A 16083-nucleotide genomic window follows, 5' to 3' on the forward strand; every position below is an offset into this window, starting at 1 on the left:
TAACGTTCAGCACTAGGACTAGAGGGACATATGTAGAATTCAAAATACAAAGGTTTTCGAATGTGGTTTTTTAAAAAGCTTTTTTCAATTAATATTTTCTAAAATCATGTTTTAGGCAAAATCCACAATTCAACTAGTTCGGCATATGAAGGGATACAAAGTTCTTTATAAAAAACGAGAAAAATATTTGTTATACATTTTGCATGAAAAGGGTCTAAAATATTTTTTTAACGTTCAGCACTAGAAGAACATATGTAGAATTCAAAATACAAAGGTTTTCGAATGTGGTTTTTTAAAAAGCTTTTTTAAATGAATATTTTCTAAAATCATGTTTTAGGCAAAATCCACAATGCAACTAGTTCGGCATATGAAGGGATACAAAGTTCTTTATAACAAACGAGAAAAATATTTGTTATACATTTTGCATGAAAAGGGTCTAAAATATTTTTTTAACGTTCAGCACTAGGACTAGAAGGACATATGTAGAATTAAAAATACAAAGGTTTTCGAATGTGGTTTTTAAAAAAGATTTTTTCAATGAATATTTTCTAAAATCATGTTTTAGGCAAAATCCACAATGCAACTAGTTCGGCATATTACGGGATACAAAGTTCTTTATAACAAACGAGAAAAATATTTGTTATACATTTTGCATGAAAAGGGTCTAAAATATTTTTTTAACGTTCAGCACTAGAAGAACATATGTAGAATTCAAAATACAAAGGTTTTCGAATGTGGTTTTTTTAAAAGATTTTTTCAATGAATATTTTCAAAAATCATGTTTTAGGCAAAATCCACAATGCAACTAGTTCGGCATATGAAGGGATACAAAGTTCTTTATAACAAACGAGAAAAATATTTGTTATACATTTTGCATGAAAAGGGTCTAAAATATTTTTTTAACGTTCAGCACTAGGACTAGAAGGACATATGTAGAATTCAAAATACAAAGGTTTTCGAATGTGGTTTTTTAAAAAGATTTTTTCAATGAATATTTTCTAAAATCATGTTTTAGGCAAAATCCACAATGCAACTAGTTCGGCATATTACGGGATACAAAGTTCTTTATAACAAACGAGAAAAATATTTGTTATACATTTTGCATGAAAAGGGTCTAAAATATTTTTGTAACGTTCAGCACTAGGACTAGAAGGACATATGTAGAATTCAACATACAAAGGCTTTCGAATGTGGTTTTTTAAAAAGCTTTTTTCAATGAATATTTTCTAAAATCATGTTTTAGGCAAAATCCACAATGCAACTAGTTCGGCATATGAAGGGATACAAAGTTCTTTATAACAAACGAGAAAAATATTTGTTATACATTTTGCATGAAAAGGGTCTAAAATATTTTTTTAACGTTCAGCACTAGGACTAGAAGGACATATGTAGAATTCAAAATACAAAGGTTTTCGAATGTGGTTTTTTAAAAAGCTTTTTTCAATGAATATTTTCTAAAATCATGTTTTAGGCAAAATCCACAATGCAACTAGTTCGGCATATGAAGGGATACAAAGTTCTTTATAACAAACGAGAAAAATATTTGTTATACATTTTGCATGAAAAGGGTCTAAAATATTTTTTTAACGTTCAGCACTAGGACTAGAAGGACATATGTAGAATTCAAAATACAAAGGTTTTCGAATGTGGTTTTTAAAAAAGATTTTTTCAATGAATATTTTCTAAAATCATGTTTTAGGCAAAATCCACAATGCAACTAGTTCGGCATATTACGGGATACAAAGTTCTTTATAACAAACGAGAAAAATATTTGTTATACATTTTGCATGAAAAGGGTCTAAAATATTTTTTTAACGTTCAGCACTAGAAGAACATATGTAGAATTCAAAATACAAAGGTTTTCGAATGTGTTTTTTTTAAAAGATTTTTTCAATGAATATTTTCTAAAATCATGTTTTAGGCAAAATCCACAATGCAACTAGTTCGGCATATGAAGGGATACAAAGTTCTTTATAACAAACGAGAAAAATATTTGTTATACATTTTGCATGAAAAGGGTCTAAAATATTTTTTTAACGTTCAGCACTAGGACTAGAAGGACATATGTAGAATTCAAAATACAAAGGTTTTCGAATGTGGTTTTTTAAAAAGATTTTTTCAATGAATATTTTCTAAAATCATGTTTTAGGCAAAATCCACAATGCAACTAGTTCGGCATATTACGGGATACAAAGTTCTTTATAACAAACGAGAAAAATATTTGTTATACATTTTGCATGAAAAGGGTCTAAAATATTTTTGTAACGTTCAGCACTAGGACTAGAAGGACATATGTAGAATTCAACATACAAAGGTTTTCGAATGTGGTTTTTTAAAAAGCTTTTTTAAATGAATATTTTCTAAAATCATGTTTTAGGCAAAATCCACAATGCAACTAGTTTGGCATATGACGGGATACAAAGTTCTTTATAACAAACGAGAAAAATATTTGTTATACATTTTGCATGAAAAGGGTCTAAAATATTTTTTTTACGTTCAGCACTAGGAGTAGAAGGACATATGTAGAATTCAACATACAAAGGTTTTCGAATGTGGTTTTTTAAAAAGCTTTTTTAAATGAATATTTTCTAAAATCATGTTTTAGGCAAAATCCACAATGCAACTAGTTCGGCATATTACGGGATACAAAGTTCTTTATAACAAACGAGAAAAATATTTGTTATACATTTTGCATGAAAAGGGTCTAAAATATTTTTTTAACGTTCAGCACTAGAAGGACATATGTAGAATTCAACATACAAAGGTTTTCAAATGTGATTTTTTTAAAAGCTTTTTTCAATGAATATTTTCTAAAATCATGTTTAAGGCAAAATCTACAATGCAACTAGTTCGGCATATGAAGGGATACAAAGTTCTTTATAACAAACGAGAAAAATATTTGTTATACATTTTGAATGAAAAGGGTCTAAAATATATTTTTTTAACGTTCAGCACTAGAAGGACATATGTAGAATTCAAAATACAAAGGCTTTCGAATGTGGTTTTTTAAAAAGCTTTTTTCAATGAATATTTTCTAAAATCATGTTTTAGGCAAAATCCACAATGCAACTAGTTCGGCATATGAAGGGATACAAAGTTCTTTATAACAAACGAGAAAAATATTTGTTATACATTTTGCATGAAAAGGGTCTAAAATATTTTTTTAACGTTCAGCACTAGGACTAGAAGGACATATGTAGAATTCAAAATACAAAGGTTTTCGAATGTGGTTTTTAAAAAAGATTTTTTCAATGAATATTTTCTAAAATCATGTTTTAGGCAAAATCCACAATGCAACTAGTTCGGCATATTACGGGATACAAAGTTCTTTATAACAAACGAGAAAAATATTTGTTATACATTTTGCATGAAAAGGGTCTAAAATATTTTTTTAACGTTCAGCACTAGAAGAACATATGTAGAATTCAAAATACAAAGGTTTTCGAATGTGGTTTTTTTAAAAGATTTTTTCAATGAATATTTTCAAAAATCATGTTTTAGGCAAAATCCACAATGCAACTAGTTCGGCATATGAAGGGATACAAAGTTCTTTATAACAAACGAGAAAAATATTTGTTATACATTTTGCATGAAAAGGGTCTAAAATATTTTTTTAACGTTCAGCACTAGGACTAGAAGGACATATGTAGAATTCAAAATACAAAGGTTTTCGAATGTGGTTTTTTAAAAAGATTTTTTCAATGAATATTTTCTAAAATCATGTTTTAGGCAAAATCCACAATGCAACTAGTTCGGCATATTACGGGATACAAAGTTCTTTATAACAAACGAGAAAAATATTTGTTATACATTTTGCATGAAAAGGGTCTAAAATATTTTTGTAACGTTCAGCACTAGGACTAGAAGGACATATGTAGAATTCAACATACAAAGGCTTTCGAATGTGGTTTTTTAAAAAGCTTTTTTCAATGAATATTTTCTAAAATCATGTTTTAGGCAAAATCCACAATGCAACTAGTTCGGCATATGAAGGGATACAAAGTTCTTTATAACAAACGAGAAAAATATTTGTTATACATTTTGCATGAAAAGGGTCTAAAATATTTTTTTAACGTTCAGCACTAGGACTAGAAGGACATATGTAGAATTCAACATACAAAGGTTTTCGAATGTGGTTTTTTAAAAAGCTTTTTTAAATGAATATTTTCTAAAATCATGTTTTAGGCAAAATCCACAATGCAACTAGTTTGGCATATGACGGGATACAAAGTTCTTTATAACAAACGAGAAAAATATTTGTTATACATTTTGCATGAAAAGGGTCTAAAATATTTTTTTTACGTTCAGCACTAGGAGTAGAAGGACATATGTAGAATTCAACATACAAAGGTTTTCGAATGTGGTTTTTTAAAAAGCTTTTTTAAATGAATATTTTCTAAAATCATGTTTTAGGCAAAATCCACAATGCAACTAGTTCGGCATATGAAGGGATACAAAGTTCTTTATAACAAACGAGAAAAATATTTGTTATACATTTTGCATGAAAAGGGTCTAAAATATTTTTTTAACTTTCAGCACTAGGACAAATGTAGAATTCAACATACAAAGGTTTTCAAATGTGGTTTTTTAAAAAGCTTTTTTCAATGAATATTTTCTAAAATCATGTTTAAGGCAAAATCCACAATGCAACTAGTTCGGCATATGAAGGGATACAAAGTTCTTTATAACAAACGAGAAAAATATTTGTTATACATTTTGCATGAAAAGGGTCTAAAATATTTTTTTAACGTTCAGCACTAGAAGGACATATGTAGAATTCAACATACAAAGGTTTTCAAATGTGATTTTTTTAAAAGCTTTTTTCAATGAATATTTTCTAAAATCATGTTTAAGGCAAAATCTACAATGCAACTAGTTCGGCATATGACGGGATACAAAGTTCTTTATAACAAACGAGAAAAATATTTGTTATACATTTTGCATGAAAAGGGTCTAAAATATTTTTTTTACGTTCAGCACTAGGAGTAGAAGGACATATGTAGAATTCAACATACAAAGGTTTTCGAATGTGGTTTTTTAAAAAGCTTTTTTAAATGAATATTTTCTAAAATCATGTTTTAGGCAAAATCCACAATGCAACTAGTTCGGCATATGAAGGGATACAAAGTTCTTTATAACAAACGAGAAAAATATTTGTTATACATTTTGCATGAAAAGGGTCTAAAATATTTTTTTAACTTTCAGCACTAGGACAAATGTAGAATTCAACATACAAAGGTTTTCAAATGTGGTTTTTTAAAAAGCTTTTTTCAATGAATATTTTCTAAAATCATGTTTTAGGCAAAATCCACAATGCAACTAGTTCGGCATATGAAGGGATACAAAGTTCTTTATAACAAACGAGAAAAATATTTGTTATACATTTTGCATGAAAAGGGTCTAAAATATTTTTTTAACGTTCAGCACTAGAAGAACATATGTAGAATTCAAAATACAAAGGTTTTCGAATGTGATTTTTTTAAAAGATTTTTTCAATGAATATTTTCTAAAATCATGTTTTAGGCAAAATCCACAATGCAACTAGTTCGGCATATGAAGGGATACAAAGTTCTTTATAACAAACGAGAAAAATATTTGTTATACATTTTGCATGAAAAGGGTCTAAAATATTTTTTTAACGTTCAGCACTAGGACTAGAAGGACATATGTAGAATTCAAAATACAAAGGTTTTCGAATGTGGTTTTTTAAAAAGATTTTTTCAATGAATATTTTCTAAAATCATGTTTTAGGCAAAATCCACAATGCAACTAGTTCGGCATATTACGGGATACAAAGTTCTTTATAACAAACGAGAAAAATATTTGTTATACATTTTGCATGAAAAGGGTCTAAAATATTTTTTTAACGTTCAGCACTAGGACTAGAAGGACATATGTAGAATTCAAAATACAAAGGTTTTCGAATGTGGTTTTTTAAAAAGCTTTTTTCAATTAATATTTTCTAAAATCATGTTTTAGGCAAAATCCACAATTCAACTAGTTCGGCATATGAAGGGATACAAAGTTCTTTATAAAAAACGAGAAAAATATTTGTTATACATTTTGCATGAAAAGGGTCTAAAATATTTTTTTAACGTTCAGCACTAGAAGAACATATGTAGAATTCAAAATACAAAGGTTTTCGAATGTGGTTTTTTTAAAAGATTTTTTCAATGAATATTTTCTAAAATCATGTTTTAGGCAAAATCCACAATGCAACTAGTTCGGCATATGAAGGGATACAAAGTTCTTTATAACAAACGAGAAAAATATTTGTTATACATTTTGCATGAAAAGGGTCTAAAATATTTTTTTAACGTTCAGCACTAGGACTAGAAGGACATATGTAGAATTCAAAATACAAAGGTTTTCGAATGTGGTTTTTTAAAAAGATTTTTTCAATGAATATTTTCTAAAATCATGTTTTAGGCAAAATCCACAATGCAACTAGTTCGGCATATTACGGGATACAAAGTTCTTTATAACAAACGAGAAAAATATTTGTTATACATTTTGCATGAAAAGGGTCTAAAATATTTTTGTAACGTTCAGCACTAGGACTAGAAGGACATATGTAGAATTCAACATACAAAGGTTTTCGAGTGTGGTTTTTTAAAAAGCTTTTTTAAATGAATATTTTCTAAAATCATGTTTTAGGCAAAATCCACAATGCAACTAGTTCGGCATATGACGGGATACAAAGTTCTTTATAACAAACGAGAAAAATATTTGTTATACATTTTGCATGAAAAGGGTCTAAAATATTTTTTTTACGTTCAGCACTAGGAGTAGAAGGACATATGTAGAATTCAACATACAAAGGTTTTCGAATGTGGTTTTTTAAAAAGCTTTTTTAAATGAATATTTTCTAAAATCATGTTTTAGGCAAAATCCACAATGCAACTAGTTCGGCATATGAAGGGATACAAAGTTCTTTATAACAAACGAGAAAAATATTTGTTATACATTTTGCATGAAAAGGGTCTAAAATATTTTTTTAACTTTCAGCACTAGGACAAATGTAGAATTCAACATACAAAGGTTTTCAAATGTGGTTTTTTAAAAAGCTTTTTTCAATGAATATTTTCTAAAATCATGTTTTAGGCAAAATCCACAATGCAACTAGTTCGGCATATGAAGGGATACAAAGTTCTTTATAACAAACGAGAAAAATATTTGTTATACATTTTGCATGAAAAGGGTCTAAAATATTTTTTTAACGTTCAGCACTAGAAGGACATATGTAGAATTCAACATACAAAGGTTTTCAAATGTGATTTTTTTAAAAGCTTTTTTCAATGAATATTTTCTAAAATCATGTTTAAGGCAAAATCTACAATGCAACTAGTTCGGCATATGAAGGGATACAAAGTTCTTTATAACAAACGAGAAAAATATTTGTTATACATTTTGAATGAAAAGGGTCTAAAATATATTTTTTTAACGTTCAGCACTAGAAGGACATATGTAGAATTCAAAATACAAAGGCTTTCGAATGTGGTTTTTTAAAAAGCTTTTTTCAATGAATATTTTCTAAAATCATGTTTTAGGCAAAATCCACAATGCAACTAGTTCGGCATATGAAGGGATACAAAGTTCTTTATAACAAACGAGAAAAATATTTGTTATACATTTTGCATGAAAAGGGTCTAAAATATTTTTTTAACGTTCAGCACTAGGACTAGAAGGACATATGTAGAATTCAAAATACAAAGGTTTTCGAATGTGGTTTTTTAAAAAGCTTTTTTCAATGAATATTTTCTAAAATCATGTTTTAGGCAAAATCCACAATTCAACTAGTTCGGCATATGAAGGGATACAAAGTTCTTTATAAAAAACGAGAAAAATATTTGTTATACATTTTGCATGAAAAGGGTCTAAAATATTTTTTTAACGTTCAGCACTAGAAGAACATATGTAGAATTCAAAATACAAAGGTTTTCGAATGTGGTTTTTTAAAAAGCTTTTTTCAATGAATATTTTCTAAAATCATGTTTTAGGCAAAATCCACAATGCAACTAGTTCGGCATATGAAGGGATACAAAGTTCTTTATAACAAACGAGAAAAATATTTGTTATACATTTTGCATGAAAAGGGTCTAAAATATTTTTTTAACGTTCAGCACTAGGACTAGAAGGACATATGTAGAATTCAAAATACAAAGGTTTTCGAATGTGGTTTTTTAAAAAGATTTTTTCAATGAATATTTTCTAAAATCATGTTTTAGGCAAAATCCACAATGCAACTAGTTCGGCATATTACGGGATACAAAGTTCTTTATAACAAACGAGAAAAATATTTGTTATACATTTTGCATGAAAAGGGTCTAAAATATTTTTGTGACGTTCAGCACTAGGACTAGAAGGACATATGTAGAATTCAACATACAAAGGTTTTCGAAGGTGGTTTTTTAAAAAGCTTTTTTAAATGAATATTTTCTAAAATCATGTTTTAGGCAAAATCCACAATGCAACTAGTTCGGCATATGAAGGGATACAAAGTTCTTTATAACAAACGAGAAAAATATTTTTTATACATTTTGCATGAAAAGGGTCTAAAATATTTTTTTAACGTTCAGCACTAGGACTAGAAGGACATATGTAGAATTCAACATACAAAGGTTTTCAAATGTGATTTTTTTAAAAGCTTTTTTCAATGAATATTTTCTAAAATCATGTTTAAGGCAAAATCTACAATGCAACTAGTTCGGCATATGACGGGATACAAAGTTCTTTATAACAAACGAGAAAAATATTTGTTATACATTTTGCATGAAAAGGGTCTAAAATATTTTTTTTACGTTCAGCACTAGGAGTAGAAGGACATATGTAGAATTCAACATACAAAGGTTTTCGAATGTGGTTTTTTAAAAAGCTTTTTTAAATGAATATTTTCTAAAATCATGTTTTAGGCAAAATCCACAATGCAACTAGTTCGGCATATGAAGGGATACAAAGTTCTTTATAACAAACGAGAAAAATATTTGTTATACATTTTGCATGAAAAGGGTCTAAAATATTTTTTTAACTTTCAGCACTAGGACAAATGTAGAATTCAACATACAAAGGTTTTCAAATGTGGTTTTTTAAAAAGCTTTTTTCAATGAATATTTTCTAAAATCATGTTTTAGGCAAAATCCACAATGCAACTAGTTCGGCATATGAAGGGATACAAAGTTCTTTATAACAAACGAGAAAAATATTTGTTATACATTTTGCATGAAAAGGGTCTAAAATATTTTTTTAACGTTCAGCACTAGAAGAACATATGTAGAATTCAAAATACAAAGGTTTTCGAATGTGATTTTTTTAAAAGATTTTTTCAATGAATATTTTCTAAAATCATGTTTTAGGCAAAATCCACAATGCAACTAGTTCGGCATATGAAGGGATACAAAGTTCTTTATAACAAACGAGAAAAATATTTGTTATACATTTTGCATGAAAAGGGTCTAAAATATTTTTTTAACGTTCAGCACTAGGACTAGAAGGACATATGTAGAATTCAAAATACAAAGGTTTTCGAATGTGGTTTTTTAAAAAGATTTTTTCAATGAATATTTTCTAAAATCATGTTTTAGGCAAAATCCACAATGCAACTAGTTCGGCATATTACGGGATACAAAGTTCTTTATAACAAACGAGAAAAATATTTGTTATACATTTTGCATGAAAAGGGTCTAAAATATTTTTGTAACGTTCAGCACTAGGACTAGAAGGACATATGTAGAATTCAACATACAAAGGCTTTCGAATGTGGTTTTTTAAAAAGCTTTTTTCAATGAATATTTTCTAAAATCATGTTTTAGGCAAAATCCACAATGCAACTAGTTCGGCATATGAAGGGATACAAAGTTCTTTATAACAAACGAGAAAAATATTTGTTATACATTTTGCATGAAAAGGGTCTAAAATATTTTTTTAACGTTCAGCACTAGGACTAGAAGGACATATGTAGAATTCAAAATACAAAGGTTTTCGAATGTGGTTTTTTAAAAAGCTTTTTTCAATTAATATTTTCTAAAATCATGTTTTAGGCAAAATCCACAATTCAACTAGTTCGGCATATGAAGGGATACAAAGTTCTTTATAAAAAACGAGAAAAATATTTGTTATACATTTTGCATGAAAAGGGTCTAAAATATTTTTTTAACGTTCAGCACTAGAAGAACATATGTAGAATTCAAAATACAAAGGTTTTCGAATGTGGTTTTTTTAAAAGATTTTTTCAATGAATATTTTCTAAAATCATGTTTTAGGCAAAATCCACAATGCAACTAGTTCGGCATATGAAGGGATACAAAGTTCTTTATAACAAACGAGAAAAATATTTGTTATACATTTTGCATGAAAAGGGTCTAAAATATTTTTTTAACGTTCAGCACTAGGACTAGAAGGACATATGTAGAATTCAAAATACAAAGGTTTTCGAATGTGGTTTTTTAAAAAGATTTTTTCAATGAATATTTTCTAAAATCATGTTTTAGGCAAAATCCACAATGCAACTAGTTCGGCATATTACGGGATACAAAGTTCTTTATAACAAACGAGAAAAATATTTGTTATACATTTTGCATGAAAAGGGTCTAAAATATTTTTGTAACGTTCAGCACTAGGACTAGAAGGACATATGTAGAATTCAACATACAAAGGTTTTCGAGTGTGGTTTTTTAAAAAGCTTTTTTAAATGAATATTTTCTAAAATCATGTTTTAGGCAAAATCCACAATGCAACTAGTTCGGCATATGACGGGATACAAAGTTCTTTATAACAAACGAGAAAAATATTTGTTATACATTTTGCATGAAAAGGGTCTAAAATATTTTTTTTACGTTCAGCACTAGGAGTAGAAGGACATATGTAGAATTCAACATACAAAGGTTTTCGAATGTGGTTTTTTAAAAAGCTTTTTTAAATGAATATTTTCTAAAATCATGTTTTAGGCAAAATCCACAATGCAACTAGTTCGGCATATGAAGGGATACAAAGTTCTTTATAACAAACGAGAAAAATATTTGTTATACATTTTGCATGAAAAGGGTCTAAAATATTTTTTTAACTTTCAGCACTAGGACAAATGTAGAATTCAACATACAAAGGTTTTCAAATGTGGTTTTTTAAAAAGCTTTTTTCAATGAATATTTTCTAAAATCATGTTTTAGGCAAAATCCACAATGCAACTAGTTCGGCATATGAAGGGATACAAAGTTCTTTATAACAAACGAGAAAAATATTTGTTATACATTTTGCATGAAAAGGGTCTAAAATATTTTTTTAACGTTCAGCACTAGAAGGACATATGTAGAATTCAACATACAAAGGTTTTCAAATGTGATTTTTTTAAAAGCTTTTTTCAATGAATATTTTCTAAAATCATGTTTAAGGCAAAATCTACAATGCAACTAGTTCGGCATATGAAGGGATACAAAGTTCTTTATAACAAACGAGAAAAATATTTGTTATACATTTTGAATGAAAAGGGTCTAAAATATATTTTTTTAACGTTCAGCACTAGAAGGACATATGTAGAATTCAAAATACAAAGGCTTTCGAATGTGGTTTTTTAAAAAGCTTTTTTCAATGAATATTTTCTAAAATCATGTTTTAGGCAAAATCCACAATGCAACTAGTTCGGCATATGAAGGGATACAAAGTTCTTTATAACAAACGAGAAAAATATTTGTTATACATTTTGCATGAAAAGGGTCTAAAATATTTTTTTAACGTTCAGCACTAGGACTAGAAGGACATATGTAGAATTCAAAATACAAAGGTTTTCGAATGTGGTTTTTTAAAAAGCTTTTTTCAATGAATATTTTCTAAAATCATGTTTTAGGCAAAATCCACAATTCAACTAGTTCGGCATATGAAGGGATACAAAGTTCTTTATAAAAAACGAGAAAAATATTTGTTATACATTTTGCATGAAAAGGGTCTAAAATATTTTTTTAACGTTCAGCACTAGAAGAACATATGTAGAATTCAAAATACAAAGGTTTTCGAATGTGGTTTTTTAAAAAGCTTTTTTCAATGAATATTTTCTAAAATCATGTTTTAGGCAAAATCCACAATGCAACTAGTTCGGCATATGAAGGGATACAAAGTTCTTTATAACAAACGAGAAAAATATTTGTTATACATTTTGCATGAAAAGGGTCTAAAATATTTTTTTAACGTTCAGCACTAGGACTAGAAGGACATATGTAGAATTCAAAATACAAAGGTTTTCGAATGTGGTTTTTTAAAAAGATTTTTTCAATGAATATTTTCTAAAATCATGTTTTAGGCAAAATCCACAATGCAACTAGTTCGGCATATTACGGGATACAAAGTTCTTTATAACAAACGAGAAAAATATTTGTTATACATTTTGCATGAAAAGGGTCTAAAATATTTTTGTGACGTTCAGCACTAGGACTAGAAGGACATATGTAGAATTCAACATACAAAGGTTTTCGAAGGTGGTTTTTTAAAAAGCTTTTTTAAATGAATATTTTCTAAAATCATGTTTTAGGCAAAATCCACAATGCAACTAGTTCGGCATATGAAGGGATACAAAGTTCTTTATAACAAACGAGAAAAATATTTTTTATACATTTTGCATGAAAAGGGTCTAAAATATTTTTTTAACGTTCAGCACTAGGACTAGAAGGACATATGTAGAATTCAAAATACAAAGGTTTTCGAATGTGGTTTTTTAAAAAGCTTTTTTCAATTAATATTTTCTAAAATCATGTTTTAGGCAAAATCCACAATTCAACTAGTTCGGCATATGAAGGGATACAAAGTTCTTTATAAAAAACGAGAAAAATATTTGTTATACATTTTGCATGAAAAGGGTCTAAAATATTTTTTTAACGTTCAGCACTAGAAGAACATATGTAGAATTCAAAATACAAAGGTTTTCGAATGTGGTTTTTTAAAAAGCTTTTTTCAATTAATATTTTCTAAAATCATGTTTTAGGCAAAATCCACAATGCAACTAGTTCGGCATATGACGGGATACAAAGTTGTTTATAACAAACGAGAAAAATATTTGTTATACATTTTGCATGAAAAGGGTCTAAAATATTTTTTTAACGTTCAGCACTAGGACTAGAAGGACATATGTAGAATTCAAAATACAAAGGTTTTCGAATGTGGTTTTTTAAAAAGCTTTTTTCAATGAATATTTTCTAAAATCATGTTTTAGGCAAAATCCACAATGCAACTAGTTCGGCATATGAAGGGATACAAAGTTCATTATAACAAACGAGAAAAATATTTGTTATACATTTTGCATGAAAAGGGTCTAAAATATTTTTTTAACTTTCAGCACTAGGACAAATGTAGAATTCAACATACAAAGGTTTTCAAATGTGGTTTTTTAAAAAGCTTTTTTCAATGAATATTTTCTAAAATCATGTTTTAGGCAAAATCCACAATGCAACTAGTTCGGCATATGAAGGGATACAAAGTTCTTTATAACAAACGAGAAAAATATTTGTTATACATTTTGCATGAAAAGGGTCTAAAATAATTTTTTAACGTTCAGCACTAGGACTAGAAAGACATATGTAGAATTCAACATACAAAGGTTTTCGAATGTGTTTTTTTAAAAAGCTTATTTCAATGAATATTTTCTAAAATCATGTTTTAGGCAAAATCCACAATTCAACTAGTTCGGCATATGAAGGGATACAAAGTTCTTTATAACAAACGAGAAAAATATTTGTTATACATTTTGCATGAAAAGGGTCTCAAATATTTTTTTAACGTTCAGCACTAGGACTAGAAGGACATATGTAGAATTCAACATACAAAGGTTTTCGAATGTGGTTTTTTAAAAAGATTTTTTCAATGAATATTTTCTAAAATCATGTTTTAGGCAAAATCCACAATTCAACTAGTTCGGCATATGAAGGGATACAAAGTTCTTTATAACAAACGATAAAAATATTTGTTATACATTTTGCATGAAAAGGGTCTAAAATATTTTTTTAACGTTTAGCACTAGGACAAATGTAGAATTGAACATACAAAGGTTTTCAAATGTGGTTTTTTAAAAAGCTTTTTTCAATGAATATTTTCTAAAATCATGTTTTAGGCAAAATCCACAATGCAACTAGTTCGGCATATGAAGGGATACAAAGTTCTATATAACAAACGAGAAAAATATTTGTTATACATTTTGCATGAAAATTGTCTAAAATATTTTTTTTACGTTCAGCACTAGGACTAGAAGGACATATGTAGAATTCAAAATACAAAGGTTTTCGAATGTTGTTTTTTATAAAGCTTTTTTCAATGAATATTTTCTAAAATCATGTTTTAGGCAAAATCCACAATGCAACTAGTTCGGCATATGACGGGATACAAAGTTCTTTATAACAAACGAGAAAAATATTTGTTATACATTTTGCATGAAAAGGGTCTAAAATATTTTTTTTACGTTCAGCACTAGGACTAGAAGGACATATGTAGAATTCAACATACAAAGGTTTTCGAATGTGGTTTTTTAAAAAGCTTTTTTCAATGAATATTTTCTAAAATCATGTTTTAGGCAAAATCCACAATTCAACTAGTTCGGCATATGAAGGGATACAAAGTTCTTTATAACAAACGAGAAAAATATTTGTTATACATTTTGCATGAAAAGGGTCTCAAATATTTTTTTAACGTTCAGCACTAGGACTAGAAGGACATATGTAGAATTCAAAATACAAAGGTTTTCGAATGTGGTTTTTTAAAAAGCTTTTTTCAATGAATATTTTCTAAAATCATGTTTTAGGCAAAATCCACAATGCAACTAGTTCGGCATATGAAGGGATACAAAATTCTATATAACAAACGAGAAAAATATTTGTTATACATTTTGCATGAAAAGGGTCTAAAATATTTTTTTAACGTTCAGCACTAGGACTAGAAGGACATATGTAGAATTCAACATACAAAGGTTTTCGAATGTGGTTTTTTAAAAAGCTTTTTTCAATGAATATTTTCTAAAATCATGTTTTAGGCAAAATCCACAATTCAACTAGTTCGGCATATGAAGGGATACAAAGTTCTTTATAACAAACGCGAAAAATATTTGTTATACATTTTGCATGAAAAGGGTCTCAAATATTTTTTTAACGTTCAGCACTAGGACTAGAAGAACATATGTAGAATTCAAAATACAAAGGTTTTCGAATGTGGTTTTTTAAAAAGCTTTTTTCAATGAATATTTTCTAAAATCATGTTTTAGGCAAAATCCACAATGCAACTAGTTCGGCATATGACGGGATACAAAGTTCTTTATAACAAACGAGAAAAATATTTGTTATACATTTTGCATGAAAAGGGTCTAAAATATTTTTTTAACGTTCAGCACTAGGACTAGAAGGACATATGTAGAATTCAAAATACAAAGGTTTTCGAATGTGGTTTTTTAAAAAGCTTTTTTCAATGAATATTTTCTAAAATCATGTTTTAGGCAAAATCCACAATGCAACTAGTTCGGCATATGAAGGGATACAAAGTTCATTATAACAAACGAGAAAAATATTTGTTATACATTTTGCATGAAAAGGGTCTAAAATATTTTTTTAACTTTCAGCACTAGGACAAATGTAGAATTCAACATACAAAGGTTTTCAAATGTGGTTTTTTAAAAAGCTTTTTTCAATGAATATTTTCTAAAATCATGTTTTAGGCAAAATCCACAATGCAACTAGTTCGGCATATGAAGGGATACAAAGTTCTTTATAACAAACGAGAAAAATATTTGTTATACATTTTGCATGAAAAGGGTCTAAAATAATTTTTTAACGTTCAGCACTAGGACTAGAAAGACATATGTAGAATTCAACATACAAAGGTTTTCGAATGTGGTTTTTTAAAAAGCTTATTTCAATGAATATTTTCTAAAATCATGTTTTAGGCTAAATCCACAATTCAACTAGTTCGGCATATGAAGGGATACAAAGTTCTTTATAACAAACGAGAAAAATATTTGTTATACATTTTGCATGAAAAGGGTCTCAAATATTTTTTTAACGTTCAGCACTAGGACTAGAAGGACATATGTAGAATTCAACATACAAAGGTTTTCGAATGTGGTTT

This window comes from Coregonus lavaretus (assembly GCF_964263955.1).
Source record: "Coregonus lavaretus genome assembly, chromosome: 2".
Lineage (NCBI taxonomy): Eukaryota > Metazoa > Chordata > Actinopteri > Salmoniformes > Salmonidae > Coregonus > Coregonus lavaretus.